The sequence below is a fragment of the Callospermophilus lateralis genome, chromosome 1, assembly GCF_048772815.1.
Source record: "Callospermophilus lateralis isolate mCalLat2 chromosome 1, mCalLat2.hap1, whole genome shotgun sequence".
NCBI lineage: Eukaryota > Metazoa > Chordata > Mammalia > Rodentia > Sciuridae > Callospermophilus > Callospermophilus lateralis.
The window spans coordinates 8,057,188-8,071,653 of record NC_135305.1 but is presented as its reverse complement, the minus strand read 5'-3'; the positions used below and the strand labels follow the sequence as shown (position 1 = coordinate 8,071,653).

At 37.9% G+C, this 14,466-nt stretch overlaps 1 protein-coding gene across 7 annotated transcripts in view; it reads right to left on the bottom strand.

Moving 5' to 3' along the window:
• Window positions 1–14,192, bottom strand: part of Ezh2 (enhancer of zeste 2 polycomb repressive complex 2 subunit) — a 76,611-nt gene extending 62,419 nt beyond the window's left edge. For all 7 annotated transcript variants that reach the window (XM_076832237.1, XM_076832246.1, XM_076832273.1 and 4 more), the window contains exon 1: window positions 14,110–14,192. The gene's annotated coding sequence lies outside the window, so the exon portion shown is untranslated. The remainder of the gene's footprint in view (window positions 1–14,109) is intronic.
• Window positions 14,193–14,466: the final 274 nt, after the last annotated feature.

Here is a 14,466-nt window from a genome sequence, read left to right as displayed (position 1 = left end):
TTCAAAATTCAGCTCCCGTCAATAAGAGGCTGATCAGGTCCTGAGGGTTCCTCCCTCATGAATGGGATTAGGTGCCTTGATACAGGGGATGGACAGAAGGAGCTGTTCTCTGATTGCTCCTCCATGTTCTAGCATGTAAAGAGGCAGTAAGAAGGTCCTTGCCAGATGCCAACATCTTGATCTTACACTTCCCAGAACTGCAAGAAATAAATTTCTAAGTTACCCAATCTTGAGTGTTCAGCAGCACAAAATAAAGACAATTTTCTTTATCCAAATACATCATTTGTTGGATTACTTACTATATAACTTCGCTTATGAAAAATAATTAAGCCCAGAGAAAATATGTGAGTCCTTAAACACTGAAATGCTACAAAGAGTTGATCAATCACAAAATCAGTTATATAATTCCTACAGTTACCTCACTGCAATTTCCAGACCAATACAAACATTCTTGGAGGGGGGGGTGGGGGACATTGAACAGAGACACTGCTATCTCAGCACTACCATGTGGGAAAAGAAGAAAATGAGAGCACTAGGATAAGTGACTAAAATTCAGGATCTACAGATTCAAGGATAGAAACACTGGACTTTTGTTTGGTAGTCTATATTTAAAACTTGGCATTTTTCACTTGTATGGAATGTCTCTAGAGGATATCTCACCTTTTATTGGAATAATTCTAATGGTAAAGTATCCAATACATAGTTTGAAATAATTATCTTTTCTAGACAGAAAATGTATATGGTATAGCAACTGGCTACCACTTGCAATTACTAAACAAAGGACAATGTTGCTGGATAAATGAAAGAAAAGGAACTATTTTCTCTGAGTACAAGGATAAATTCTATAAAAATTGGGACCTAATAAGTTTGAACTTGCCCATTTAGGTTTGTTGGTTACACAGCTAATTTAGTCAGATACATCATAGTACATTAAGGTAAAAGCTTTTAGGTGGTATTATGCCCATAACACAGAGACATGAAAGAGAAAATAGGCCTATCATCAGTATCAGCATAGAAGAATTAACTTTATGAATTAACTGATAAGAAATTCAGGAGAAATGCATATAATAATATCACTCAATTAAAAGTCAGCTAGAAGGGGCTGGGGCTGTAGCTCAGAGGCTGAGCACTCTCCTAGCGTGTATGAGGCACCAGGTTCAATCCTCAGCACCACATAAAACAAATAAATATATATAGATATATAAAACCTATAACCAAAAAATAAACATTAAAAAAAGCCAGCTAGGAAAAAAAAAATCACACAATCACCTGTGATGGTAATGTGAACTTAAGTCCCAAATTTTCTCCAAATCTCCAGAGAAATGGTTCTAAGTGGGTGACAGAAAATCAAGTGCTTAAAAGTCCCAATATTTAGAGCTAAAAAGGACCTAGAGACCTAGCAAAAACCTACTCCAACTATTTAAGAGGCCTTAGCCCCATAGTAATTTAGGCAAGTTACTCACCTTCACCAAGCCTCAATTTCAAAATCTGCAATATTATGCCCAAGGCCCTGGGTTCAATCCCTAACACCACAAAAAAATAAATAAATAAATAAAAACAAAATCCGCAACATGAAGAAACACTTTCTGTAGAAAGTGATAAACACAAACTGTTCATTTGTTATTTGGTGTTCTCATTCATTTTACAATGAAAATGAGATTCACAAAATCTACTTGCCAAGGACCTACAACTTGTTTAATGGAAGAACCCTATCAGAGCATATCATTCTGTGCACATCTAACTGCCAGTGGAAAGCAGCCCTTAAAAAATATCTTCTTGGGCTGGGGATGTGGCTCAAGCGGTAGCACGCTCGCCTGGCATGTGTGCGGCCCAGGTTCGATCTTCAGCACCACATACAAACAAAGATGTTGTGTCCGCCGAGAACTAAAAAAAAACAAATAAATAAATATTAAAATTCTCTCTCTCTCTCCCTCTCTCTCAAAAAAAAAAAAATCTTCTTTAGCCAGGTGCAGTGCTGCACACTGTAATCTCAGCAACTTGGAGGCTGAGGGAGGAAGACTACATATTTGAGACTAACCTCAGTAAGTTAGCAAGGCTCTAAGGACTTAGACTCTGTCTCAAAAGAAAACATAAAAAGGGGGCTGGAGATGTGATTCAGTGTTTTCGCAACCCTGAGTTCAATTATCAATAAAAAAAAGATTTTTTAAATAAATATCTTCTTTACAGCATAACTTGAGTTCTCTACTTCAAGAAGTCAAATATGTTCCAGAGAGGCAAAATTATTAATGGGGGAAGTGGGACAACTCTACACTTCCTTCCTCTATGCTGGTACAAGCAACATTTCTGTCATCTGTAAGTCCTCACTGATTACTCCAGAAGGACTCAAACACAAATACTTGGAACAGCATCCTTTTGCTACCTAACAGTATGACAGGTCAGCATGCTGTTTAAAGTACTTACAAAGTTCATCTAAATAGAATGTCTTATAAAATTCAAAAGGATAAGATGCTAGTTTCCCCACTTAACAATCAGTGTATGGTATTTATTTTTAAAGTAGTTAAAAGGCATTGTTTTCAATAAATTAAAAAGTAAAATGTCGGGCTGGGATTGTGGCTCAGCGGTAGAGCGCTGGCCTAGCACAGGTGGGACCCGGGTTCGATCCTCGGCACCACATAAAAATAAAGGCATTGTGTTGTGTCCATCTACACCTAAAAAATAAAATATATTTAAAAAAGAAAAATGTTTGGGGCCAATAAATAAATATATGCTCAATCTGCCTTATGCAAATCCAACGCAATGAGGTAGCATCTCATACCCATTAGGTATGGCCACTATCAAAAGAACAGAAAATAAAAGTGTTGCCAAGGATATGGAAAAACTGGAACCCTTGCTCACTAATGGTAGGAATGTAAAATAGTACATTCATTATGGAAAACAGTAGGGAGGTTCCTAAAACAATTAAAAGTAGAATTACCATGGAACCCAGCAATCCCACTTCTGGATATATGAACAAAAGAATTTAAAGCAGGATCTCAAAGAGATATTTGTACATCAACATTCACTGCAGCACTATTCAAAATAGTTGAGAGGGAAAAGCCACCCAAATGCCCATCAACAGATGAATAGAAGTTTTAAAATGTAATATATACACATATAATAGTACACAGCTTTAAAAAAAATAAAAAGGAAACCCTGACACATATAACATACAAAAAACTTGAGAACATTATGCTAAGCAAAGTAAGCCAACTGAAGAGGGCATACACAGTATGATTCCACTACTCATGAAATATCTAAAGTAGTCAAACTAGTAGTAGAAACTAGAAAGGTATTTTTTGGCAAAGGTTTGGGATGCACAATAATATGAGTATATTAACAGTACTGAACTATACACTTAAATAATGGTAAAAATAGTAGACTTAATGTTATGGAGTTAAGTTTGGGGTTTTGTTTGATGGTTTTTTGTTTTTGTTTTTGTGGTGCTGGGGCTAGAGCCCAACAACCTCATGCATGCTAAGCATACATTCTACCACTAAGCTACTTCCCCAGTCCTACTCTGTGTGTGTGTGAAAATAAACTTACCCTTATATACATAATATACTTTTTGTTATCTTGTTTCTGCAAGTGTGTAACATTTTACACTAAAAATTAAATGACTTGTGAATTAAGACTAAGTTTATTTTCACATTTAGTACACATACACACATATTATTATTTTTTTACAATAAAAAAGAGTAAAATGTGTCACTTAAGGACTGCATGTATATTAGGCACAGGGCAGGTTCTCAATAAATAGTAATTAGTTCTGATTTATAGGCACAGGCTGGTATTCATTACAAATACAATACAATGAAATTTTACTATAAACTATAATATCAAAAACCGCAAATGTTGGTAGCTGGGGTTGTGGCTCAGTGGAAGAGCGCTTGCCTAGCATGTGTGAGGCACTGGGTTCGAGTCTCAGCACCACATACAAATAAATAAAATAAAGGTCCATCAACAACTAAAAAATATTTTTAAGATATACAAATGTTATCTTAATGAGGATTTAAATCCTTCAACTGTTTAAATAAAATCAACTAATTAGATTTGGCTTATATGCATTTCTCTGTCTTTAGTACTAAAAAAGCAAGGCACTACAGTGGATAAAATAAGTCATGTTTTGACTTTTGAACACTTTTTTTTTTTTAAACTTTCTGGAGACATCTTGATGTGCTTTGCAAAAATTTAGTTCCCATGAACATATCTGAGCAATGAAAATCATCATGAGTTAAATTTTAGACTAATCATTTAAGCATCTTCTTTCACTTCTTTGCATCAGAGTTCCTCAAGCTTTCTGACTTTAGCTATATCTACTAAAGATCCAAATTTAAAATTTTGTAATATGAAAGCAGCAAAATTCACTGGGTGATCAGCATAAACATGCAAAACTCACTTGATGGATCCTTCTGGCTCTACTTAAGGGGAAGAGATGGTGTTAGATGATTATTAATTTCTGCTAGGAAAAATTCTCCCAAGCATTTTGTGGGCTCTGGCCCACAAAAATCTGGTAAATATTTTATCTATAATATACAAAGCCCTTTTCTAAAGTCTGCTATAAAATGAAGAGTTCAGGGACAGAAAAAACACAACCAAGCAATACAAGTGCTATCTAAGAAACAGCTGTCTGTCCAGTTCAGCTGGGACAGGGAAAGTGGCATTTTGAGCCACAGGCTAAACAGTATCTTGAGATGCTAAAATGGTAAGGCAGAGATCCAGAAAGAGATCTCTTTAAAATAAAATACGCATTATCTTTAACTTATGATGATCATCATCCATTCAGTATATTCATAAGAGTTGAATTTTCTGTAGACTGGTAAGAAAACCAGTTGAGATCAATAGGGGAAACATATAAGAAAATGCCAGAAATAAGACTAGTTAGGAGGGTTTGAGCTGTTCTGTAAACTGCCCAGAATGCTAGCTTTGGAACTTTTTTATATGAATCTATAGTCATGGGAAAATTGACCTCAACAATGGCATGATCACCTGGAGTGGTATATGACATCCAACAGAAACCCAAAGGCTTGCTCCCTCCTCCCCCACTTCATTAAACAGAGAAGCAAAGTTTATGCATTACTTGAATAAAGCTAAAAATTATTGTGGAGAAAGTTAAGTATTAAGTAAAAGATAAAGTGACAGTTTACAGAACTAAAATAGTATTCAGAATATGAAAAGCCAATCATTTCTATAATAAAAATTTACTTATCTGTATCAGAACAGGTAGACTAAATTTGACAATCTAGTCATTTCTACATACTACATTCTAAGATCAAGTATTTTATTCAAGCATATTTTACCATTTAAAAAAAATGGACTGTCTTTCTTGTAAGAGATCTGTAAGATATAAGATCAAGTTTATTTTTAATTTCTTATAACATTCTCATTTATCCTTTGAAGAAAAAAGGTCTCAGTAATAAAGTTCTAAATTATGCAAAAGGAAAACTTGAAAGAATTACTAATATTACCACTTTCAAAACTAGTTAAATTTGAAGACTAGTCATGCTACATACAGCAACTTATATAAATAATATACTTTTGTTATCGTGTTTCTGCAAGTGTATAACACTTTATACTAAAAATTAAATGAATTATGTGAATTAAGGGTAAATTTATTTTTACATAATTAACCAAATTTAAACTATTATTCTCCAAGTATCAACAATGTTTGACTTATATATTTTTTAAAAAAAAAACTCAAAATCAAAACTAAAATATTAAGGATAAAATATTGCAATACAAGGTGAAAGAGAACATGTACCCTGAAAATATAAAGATCTCTTGCAAATGAACGAGATAGACAACCCAATTTTTTAAATGGACAAAATACTTGAACAAAAATAAAATATACACACACATACATACACACACACACACACACACACACACTCTCTCTCTCTCTCTCTCTCTCTCTCTCTCTCTCTCCCCAATGGAAAATCAGCATACAAGAAGATATTTAACATTACTGATCTGGGAAATGCAGATTAAAACCACAGGGAGATACTTAACACTCATTAAATGGCCATTTCTTCAAAGACTGGAAATGCAAAGATTGGTGAAGATGTAGAGAAACTGCAGCCCCTGTGCACTCCCAACTGGAGCTGCAGCTTTCAATGTATGGCACTTTGGAAAACAGTTTGGCAGTCTATATCTTATAAAGTAAAATCAATATTTACCACATGACACAACAAGACAACTCCAAGGCATTTGCCAAGAGGAACTAAAACATATGTCCAGTAAAGATATGAATGGTCATATCAGCTTTATTAATAGTCAAAAACTGAAAATGGCCCCACATATCTATCAACAGGTAAATGAAGTTAAAAAAACAACTGTAATATGGGCTGGGGATGTGGCTCAAGCAGTAGCATGCTTGGCTGGCATGCGCCGGGCGCTGGGTTCGAGCCTCAGCACCACATAAAAATAAAATAAAGATGTTGTGTCCACCAAAAACTAAAAAAAAAAATATTAAAAAAAATTCTCTCTTTTAAAAAAAACTGTAATATACTCAATGAATTATAATCAACTAAGAAACAAAAAACTAATGATATAAGCTATAACACAGATATTATTTCAAAAACATGTTAGATAAAGGAGGTCAGTCACAAAATATGTATATATATAGTATAACTGCATTTACATGAAACTCGTGAATAGGAGAAATCTGATCAGTGGTTGAGAGAGAATGAGATGATAGCAATGTTTTATAAATAAATATATATCTTGATTGAGGTGGTGGTGCAGGTATATACATTTGCCAAAAACTCTGTGTACCGTTAAAATGTGTGCATTTTGTTGTGTGTAAATTATAGGTCAATAAAGTTTACTTTGTATCTAAAAAATTAATACCTTTCTAAAAAGCAATTTGACAATGTCTATTAAAACTTGAAATGTACATAATCTTGAAGTGGCAACTTTTCTTATACAAAATTCTCACACAAATGTTCAAAGTTAGAAGGATGTTCATTTCATCTGAAGAGAAAAACCAATATAAAAAAGGAAGAGAGGGCTGGGGATGTGGCTCAAGTGGTCACGCGCTTGCCTGGCATGCGCGGGGCGCTGGGTTCAATCCTCAGCACCACATAAAAATAAAATAAAAATAAAGATGTTGTGTCCACCAAAAACTAAAAAAAAAATAAATATTAAAAAAATTCTCTCTCTTAAAAAAAAAAAAGGAACAGAGGGCTGATTTGCTGTATGATAATACATTTGTAAACTGAAATACTATGCATTCCACTTAAAAAGATACAAAGCCTGATAGTTTAGAACACCAGGCAGCAAACTTTCTGTGAAGAGCTACTGATCTTTCATCTTGGCAAGGCCACAGCCAGTCTGCCCTATGTATTTTTTTTTTTCTTAGGGGCAAGGAAGATGGGGTCATTAAAATTCTTAGCTTGTGAGTTTTTTTGTTTTTTGGTTTTGGTGCCCCGGATTAAACCCAGGGGCAACCACTGAGCCACATCCCCAGCTCTTTTTTGATATTTTTATTCTGAAACAGGGTCTCACAAAATTGCTGAGGCTAGCTTTGAACTTGCAATCCTCCTGTCTCAAACCTCCCAAACTGCTAGGATTACAGGCATGTGACACCGTGCCCAGCTAACTTGTGGGTCTTCCAAAAAAAAAAAAAAAAAAAAAGACAAGAGGCTGAAGGTGTAGCTCAAAGGTTGGGTACTTGCCTAGCACGGGCGGATGCCCTGAGTTTGATCCCCAGCCTTACCCAAAACAACACTGATGAAATGGGAACTTTAAACCAAAGTGTCCAAATTAAATCCTTTCTCGATGGGCATGTAGCCCAGGCCTGTAATCCCAGCAGCTACAAAGGCTGAGGCAGTAGGATCACAAGTTCAAAGCCAGCCTCAGAAATAGCAAGGCACTAAGCAACTTGGTGAAATCCTGCCTCTAAATAAAATACAAAATGGGGGGCAGGGGGAGGGGGGATGGATGTGGCTCAATGGTCAGGTGCCCCTAAATTCAATCCCAGTACCAGTAATAAATAAACAAATAAATAAATCCCTCCTCAACTACTAAGTAGTTCTTGTTACCCAAGTGCTCCATCTCTTGATGTTAAGGTTATCTATATAAAATAATGAGCATAAAGCATCTAGACTAAGTGTTAAGCACATAACAAGCCCTAAGACAAACAGCCAATTTCAATAAAATAGATCTCTGCATTGACCTAAAAAAATTGTGTTAAAACCAAATAACTTGGTTTCATTTTTATAATAGCTTTGTAAAAATAAACATTCATATACAAAAATTTGGGAGGAATATATACCAAACTACTAATAAGATTATAGGGATCAAAAAATCATTCATCTTAAAAACATCTGTGTTGTTTCAGTGTTTTAAACTGAACACAGCTCTCTCTCTGCTTCCTGACTGTGTCCTGAGCCACTTTCCTCCATGGTTTGCTGCTTCTCATCAAGCACCAAGAAATGAAGCCAGCCTTCTATGGACTGAGACATCTGCAACATTGAGCCCCAAAATAAACTTTTCCTCCTGTAAAAAATAAATAATCTGAGTGCTAGCATGGTGGCACATGCTTGTAATCCCAGCAGCTCCAGAAACTGAGGCAGGAGGATCCCAAGTTCAAAGCTAGCTTCAGTAACTTAGCAAGGCCCTAAGCAATTCAGTAAGACCTTGTCTATAAATAAAATACAAAAAGGGCTGGGGATGTGACTCAGTGGTTGGGTGCCCCTGAGTTCAATTCCTGGTACCCAAAAAAATAAATAAATAAACTGAAAACATTACTTTTAATCAACAGACATTTCTAGAAATAGATAAAAACTATGTAGCACCATTTTCTTTGCATACCTAAGCACACTTTAAACTTGAGAAATGTTTGGTTTAACGAATGAAAAATACTTCAATTCAAAAACAATATTCGTGCAATAATAAACTTTGTGCCAGGGTTCTAAGGTTTGGTGAATATTAATTTCTTTATTTGTCACAATCACTTTATTTATTGCTTTTATTGGATGTCATCATTACCCTTACCAATTTACAGATAAGAAACCTCAAACTATTAAGAAGACAACATCCCAAGCACAAACTAGCAACTCAGGAACTGAAACCCAAGCAAGCACCTTATAATATACCCCCCATAAATTCATACTATCAAAGCTATGGCTGAGACAGAAATCTTCAAAGACATCTTTTAGTGCATAAACTACAATGATCTACTTTTAAATGTAACTGATTGGTTCAAATGAACTCATTCTTCTTGGAGTTGATATATCTTTAATATCCAGTAAGTCAGCACGTAGCATGAAATATATAATATGGGATTCAAAGAGAATGGAAGTTTAGATCCTGACTTCAAATAATCCTGAACAGGTTCTTAACCGCTCGAAACTAGTTTCTTTCAGTTAAATTATAGATACAGGTTTGCAGAGTGCATTGTTTTGTATTCTAGTAAAATATATGCAATGTTTACCACTTTAACCATTCCTAAATGTCCAATTCCGTGACATTAAGTACCTCTGTACCTTGCTATCCGAGAAAGCTAAGTTCCAGAACTCTACACAGATACCCAAATCCATGCTCAAACTCCTTAGACAAAATGGCACGGTATCTACACAGAACACACACACATCCTCCTGTCTCACCACATTACCCAGGCTGGTATCACCCTCCTGGATTCAAGCAATCCTCCTTCCTCAGCCTCTCAAATAGCTGTGATTACAAGTGTACATCACCAATTTTGGTGACAGGGTCACTTATAATGCCTGACATAAAGCAAATGCTATGTAAATTGCTATTATAACGCATTGTTTAAGGAATAACAGCAAGGAAAAATATCTGTACATGTTCAGTACAACACTATTTTTTGGTAATATTTTCAACCAGCAGTTGGTCAAATCTGTGGATACAAAAACTGTGGACATGGAGGGCCAACTGTACAAAGTACTATTCAACCATCCATCTATCCATCATCCCCATCATCTATCTCCAGAATTCTGTCAAAATTCTAAACACAAATTCTATATTCATTAAATAATAACTCCCCATTCACCTCTCTTCTGTCTCTGGTAACCTCTACTTGCTGCCTCTCTGAAACTGCCTATTCTAGCTAACTATACAAATAAAATCATTCAAGTTTTGTATGTTTTTTTGTACAAAAGGTCATGTCTGACTTACTTCATTTAACATAATATCCTTGAGGTTTACCCATGTTGTATAGTATGTACCAGAATTTCATTTCTTTTATTTCAGAATATTTTACTGTATGCATATAACATATTTGTTCTCATCTTTTAATAGTTGCAGGGTAGATTTTATAAGAATTAAAAAGTATTCAACATGAATGTTACCATAGTAAGAAACCAAGCATCTGGTAAATAGTAGGCACTTTAATATAAAATTCATTTGTACTTAACAACAGGATACATTTTCAGAAATGCACTGTTAGGCCATTTTTTCATTGTGTGAACATCCCTGGGTATACTTATACAAATTAAGATGGCTACAATGTCACTAGGCAATATCAGCTTATGGAACCACCCTTACACATATGGTCCATCACTGACCAAAACTTCAGTACGAAATGCACAACTGTAATTCCTTTATTCATTTCATTTTTGTCATATTTTTCTACCAAGTGGAAAAGTATGTAACTGTACAATCATTTTATAAATGTATCAAATGTTTGAGATATTACTGGATTTACTAATCTATATCATTTTAAAAGAATAAAGAACATCCCGGTAAGTGATCCTAACTACATCATGAGGAGTCTAGTCAGTTTCAGATTCAAGACCCACCTCTAATTATTCTAAGACAAAATACATTAATTCTAACACCTTCCAATTAAAAAAAAATATGCCACCCTCTCTTTCTCTCCCCTTCCTCATATTTTTGCACAATGGTTATCAATATCAATATCAAATCAAACAGATACTACATGCTAGACATCCACGATTCATCAAGCTTCTCTCTAGTTGCCTAAAATACCAAATATAAATACCAACAGATATACTTAATTTACAATTTTCAATATCACAGATTATAACAAGGAAAAAACACTGGAACTGATTTACCTTGACAATTTTTCTTCTTTGTAATCATTACTTCTCAAAAAGGATGGAAAACACCATACAAAGTTCCTCATGACATAAATATTAATATATCCTGTTTGCTTTGCAAGTTCCTTTGTCAAATTATTTCACTACATCTTTCATGTTTCCTTAATTTATTCAATTATTAAAATTCCTATTCTCTACCAACTACCAACCTAGATGATTGGTATACAAAGAAAATAAGAGCCTCTGACTTGAGGCACTTAAAGAGTATAGTATTGAGGGAGAGGGATGAATGAACAGTGATTACAATGCAATTTGATATGAGCTATAATAAAAGTGTGAACAAAGCCCTATGGGAATTCAAGAGTGCCTGGGAATTCAGGGAAGGCTTCTGCAAGGTAAAGCACATCATCTGATGAACCTTCCTCTGAATTTAATGAACTGTTCCTCTCCACCTATGCTGCCCCAAAGGTTTCACTGCCCCACAAAAATTTTTCATCATCTATATTGACATAAAGACTTCAAAGCTAATTCATAAATCATTTCTAATTGACCCCATAACTCATTATATCATCATCAGATTTTTCACGCTGGTTTTTAAAAGCAGCATATCAACTTTCTTAATTATTCATTTAAAGACCAATACTAAAATAAATTTGTACTTCCTAAGAACAACACTTCAAAGGACAGAAGAGATCCTGGAAAATCTCCAGTGTGACCTGGAGAAATTTGCTTGAAATTTTTAAATGACAAACAGGAAGATAATCACATATATGTATCTATGCAAGACAAAGCCAATCCCCTCCCCCCCAAAAAAACTATTTGTCTAACTAAACTAAATCAACAAGTGTTTTTCTTTTCTATCACTGCTACTTAAACTAAATATATTCTTACTTCTACCAGAAAATAATTCAAAACAAAAATGTTAGCCAATTTGCCAGAGGCTTCTTAAAAAATACCTTGTGGCAAAGAGAAAGAGCAAATATCAAATACAGAAAATACAAAACAAAATGAAAATTCTTAAATCCTAAAATACCCAAATGTCTTGCCAAAAATCTGCACTGCACAAGTAGCTCATCTCATAATAATGGACAAGACTCTCAACAGGATTTTTAAATATTATTATTAGTAACTAATAAAAACATAAATCTTACTTTACAATCCCAAAACAGCAACACCTGGAATGTTTTATGTTCAACACTACAAAAGGGATCCGATTCACTGCATATCTTTGTCTCCATTTGTTTGAAAGTTAGCAGATGCACAGGTTATATCTTCCATCAGAGGAAACAATGTAACCAGAAGAGAGCCTATATTCCCAACTTCTTGACATATATTCACTTCCAACAAAGTAAGAATTTATGAGGGGATCTTCCCAAATGTTTCTCAGACTTTAAACATGTCATTCTCAACACACCTCCGAATAGAGACAACAGGATTCTTTATATTTAAGACCAAAATCCCAACCATTCCTAACTTCAGAGATGGTGAACAAGGAATTAAAATACATCTTAAATAATTTCTTTTCTTGCAAATCAAATTATTAATAAAAAGGTTTACACACCTGTTCTGCATTTTATTCCTTGGTATAAACTAATTGCTAATGCTGATGAATAAAAATTAATAGAAAATAAACTTAAAAACCCTTGGAAGCATAAACTACATTCAACTATACCAGCATTAAAAGTTTATTTTTCAAATGTTTCATGTAACACTCTAAAATTAAACTGATAACGACCATTTTGAAGCCTAGAAAGTAAGCCTTGTAGTAAACCATTGCAAGTATCAAAGACAGATTTTTACTTCCAAATGAATTTAAATTTTATAGATCCTGTGCGATAAACAAAGGAAGTTTAGTTTGAACTGCGGGCAGCACACATGCAATTTCTTAGGCAACAAACAGTTGTACATCCAGTCTTTTCTGACTCACTAATGCTATTGTGTTCACGGAAAACAAGACCAATTAATAAGAAATTGCCAACCCTGTGGTCTAAGCACACATTCGTCACAGACACTTTATTTCGATCACCTACTTCTACTATATCCTCATTCGACCCCCGGGGATTTGGGAATTAATCACTAAATGACAGTTGGTTTCGTTAGCACCTGTCGCCATTCTCATATATATCACGAAAGTTGGCCAAAACAGCCCGGCATTTTTTGTTTTTGTTTTTTAAGATTACGATTTTTTACAAAATGGGAACTCACGAGACATTCACCAAGTTTTCCAAAAGACCAAGCCTGTGCTTCTCCACTCCTCCGGTTTTCAGAAAGTAACCCTGCGGCACGCACCTCGCGCCGATGGCGAGGGACACCCAATGCAGTGGGCACTCCACGGAAAGCCCTCCACGCCAACACAGCCGAGGGAGGAAGACAGCTCCACTCTTGCCTCCAACTTAGCATAAAGCTCGGCGAGCGCGGCCCGAGACCGGGACACGGGGTTTCGGACTGCTCCCGGGAAATGTCAGCCGCCAGCCACCGGGTCCCACGCCGCGCACGCCCTCCCGCAGCGCCCGGGCCGGGGAGGCGGCGCTGGGCGGACGGGGGCCGCGGGGCCAGCCCTGCCCACCCGCGCCCGCCCACGCCCCCGCCCGCCGCGGCGGGACCCGAGTGTCGCGCCCTCCCCTCGCGCCGAACCCTCCCGGGGCACAGTCCGCCCTTTGTCTGAGTGTGGACTCGCGGCTCGGTCCCACCAACTTGTCTGTCCCGTCCCACCCGGACCCTCCCGCCGCCCCGCCACACAAAGGAGACGTGAGGCTCGGGGCTGCCACTCCGGACCGGCCACTGGAACGCCCCCGGCCCGGGCGGGGGCAGACGCCCGGACAGGAGCCCCCCGCCCCGCCTCCGCATCTCCGCGGGGGGGGTCGGCGCTGTCCACTCACGGGGTCGCGCCGGCCAAACCCGCGCCTCACGGCCCCTCCGAGGGGGTCTCCCCTCACCCACCCGGGCCCCTACAAAAGCGGCGCCCGGGAGAGCCCCGCTCGGGCCATGCCGGGGACCAGCCGGGAAGCAACGGGGAGGTCCCGGCGTCGCCGACGCCCCGGGTCGTGCTCCAGAGCTTCGCCGGCCGGCCGCCGACAGCGCGCGTTACCTTCGTCCCGCGCGCCAGCCCGCGCCTCTCCCGCGCGCCGCCGCCGCCGCCGGGGCTCCACTGCCTTCTGTGTCCCACTGGGTGTCGGACGCGACCGGACCGAGCGCCAAACGCAGCAGCCCAATCGCCATCGCTTTTATTTGCCCCCCCGCCAAGTCCAATGAAGCGCCACCCCGATTGGCGGGATGCGAGTGGGTGCCCGTCCAATCACAGGGCCCGCCGGGCGTGGAAGAGCCCAGCGATCCCCACGCAGAGTGCGCTCGGGGCTCGCGGGCGGCGCGTGCGCGGGTGGCGGGGCTCGCTCTGAAGAACGCGGCTCGCAGTGTGGAAACGCCGCCGCCGCCTCTTTGTTCTTTC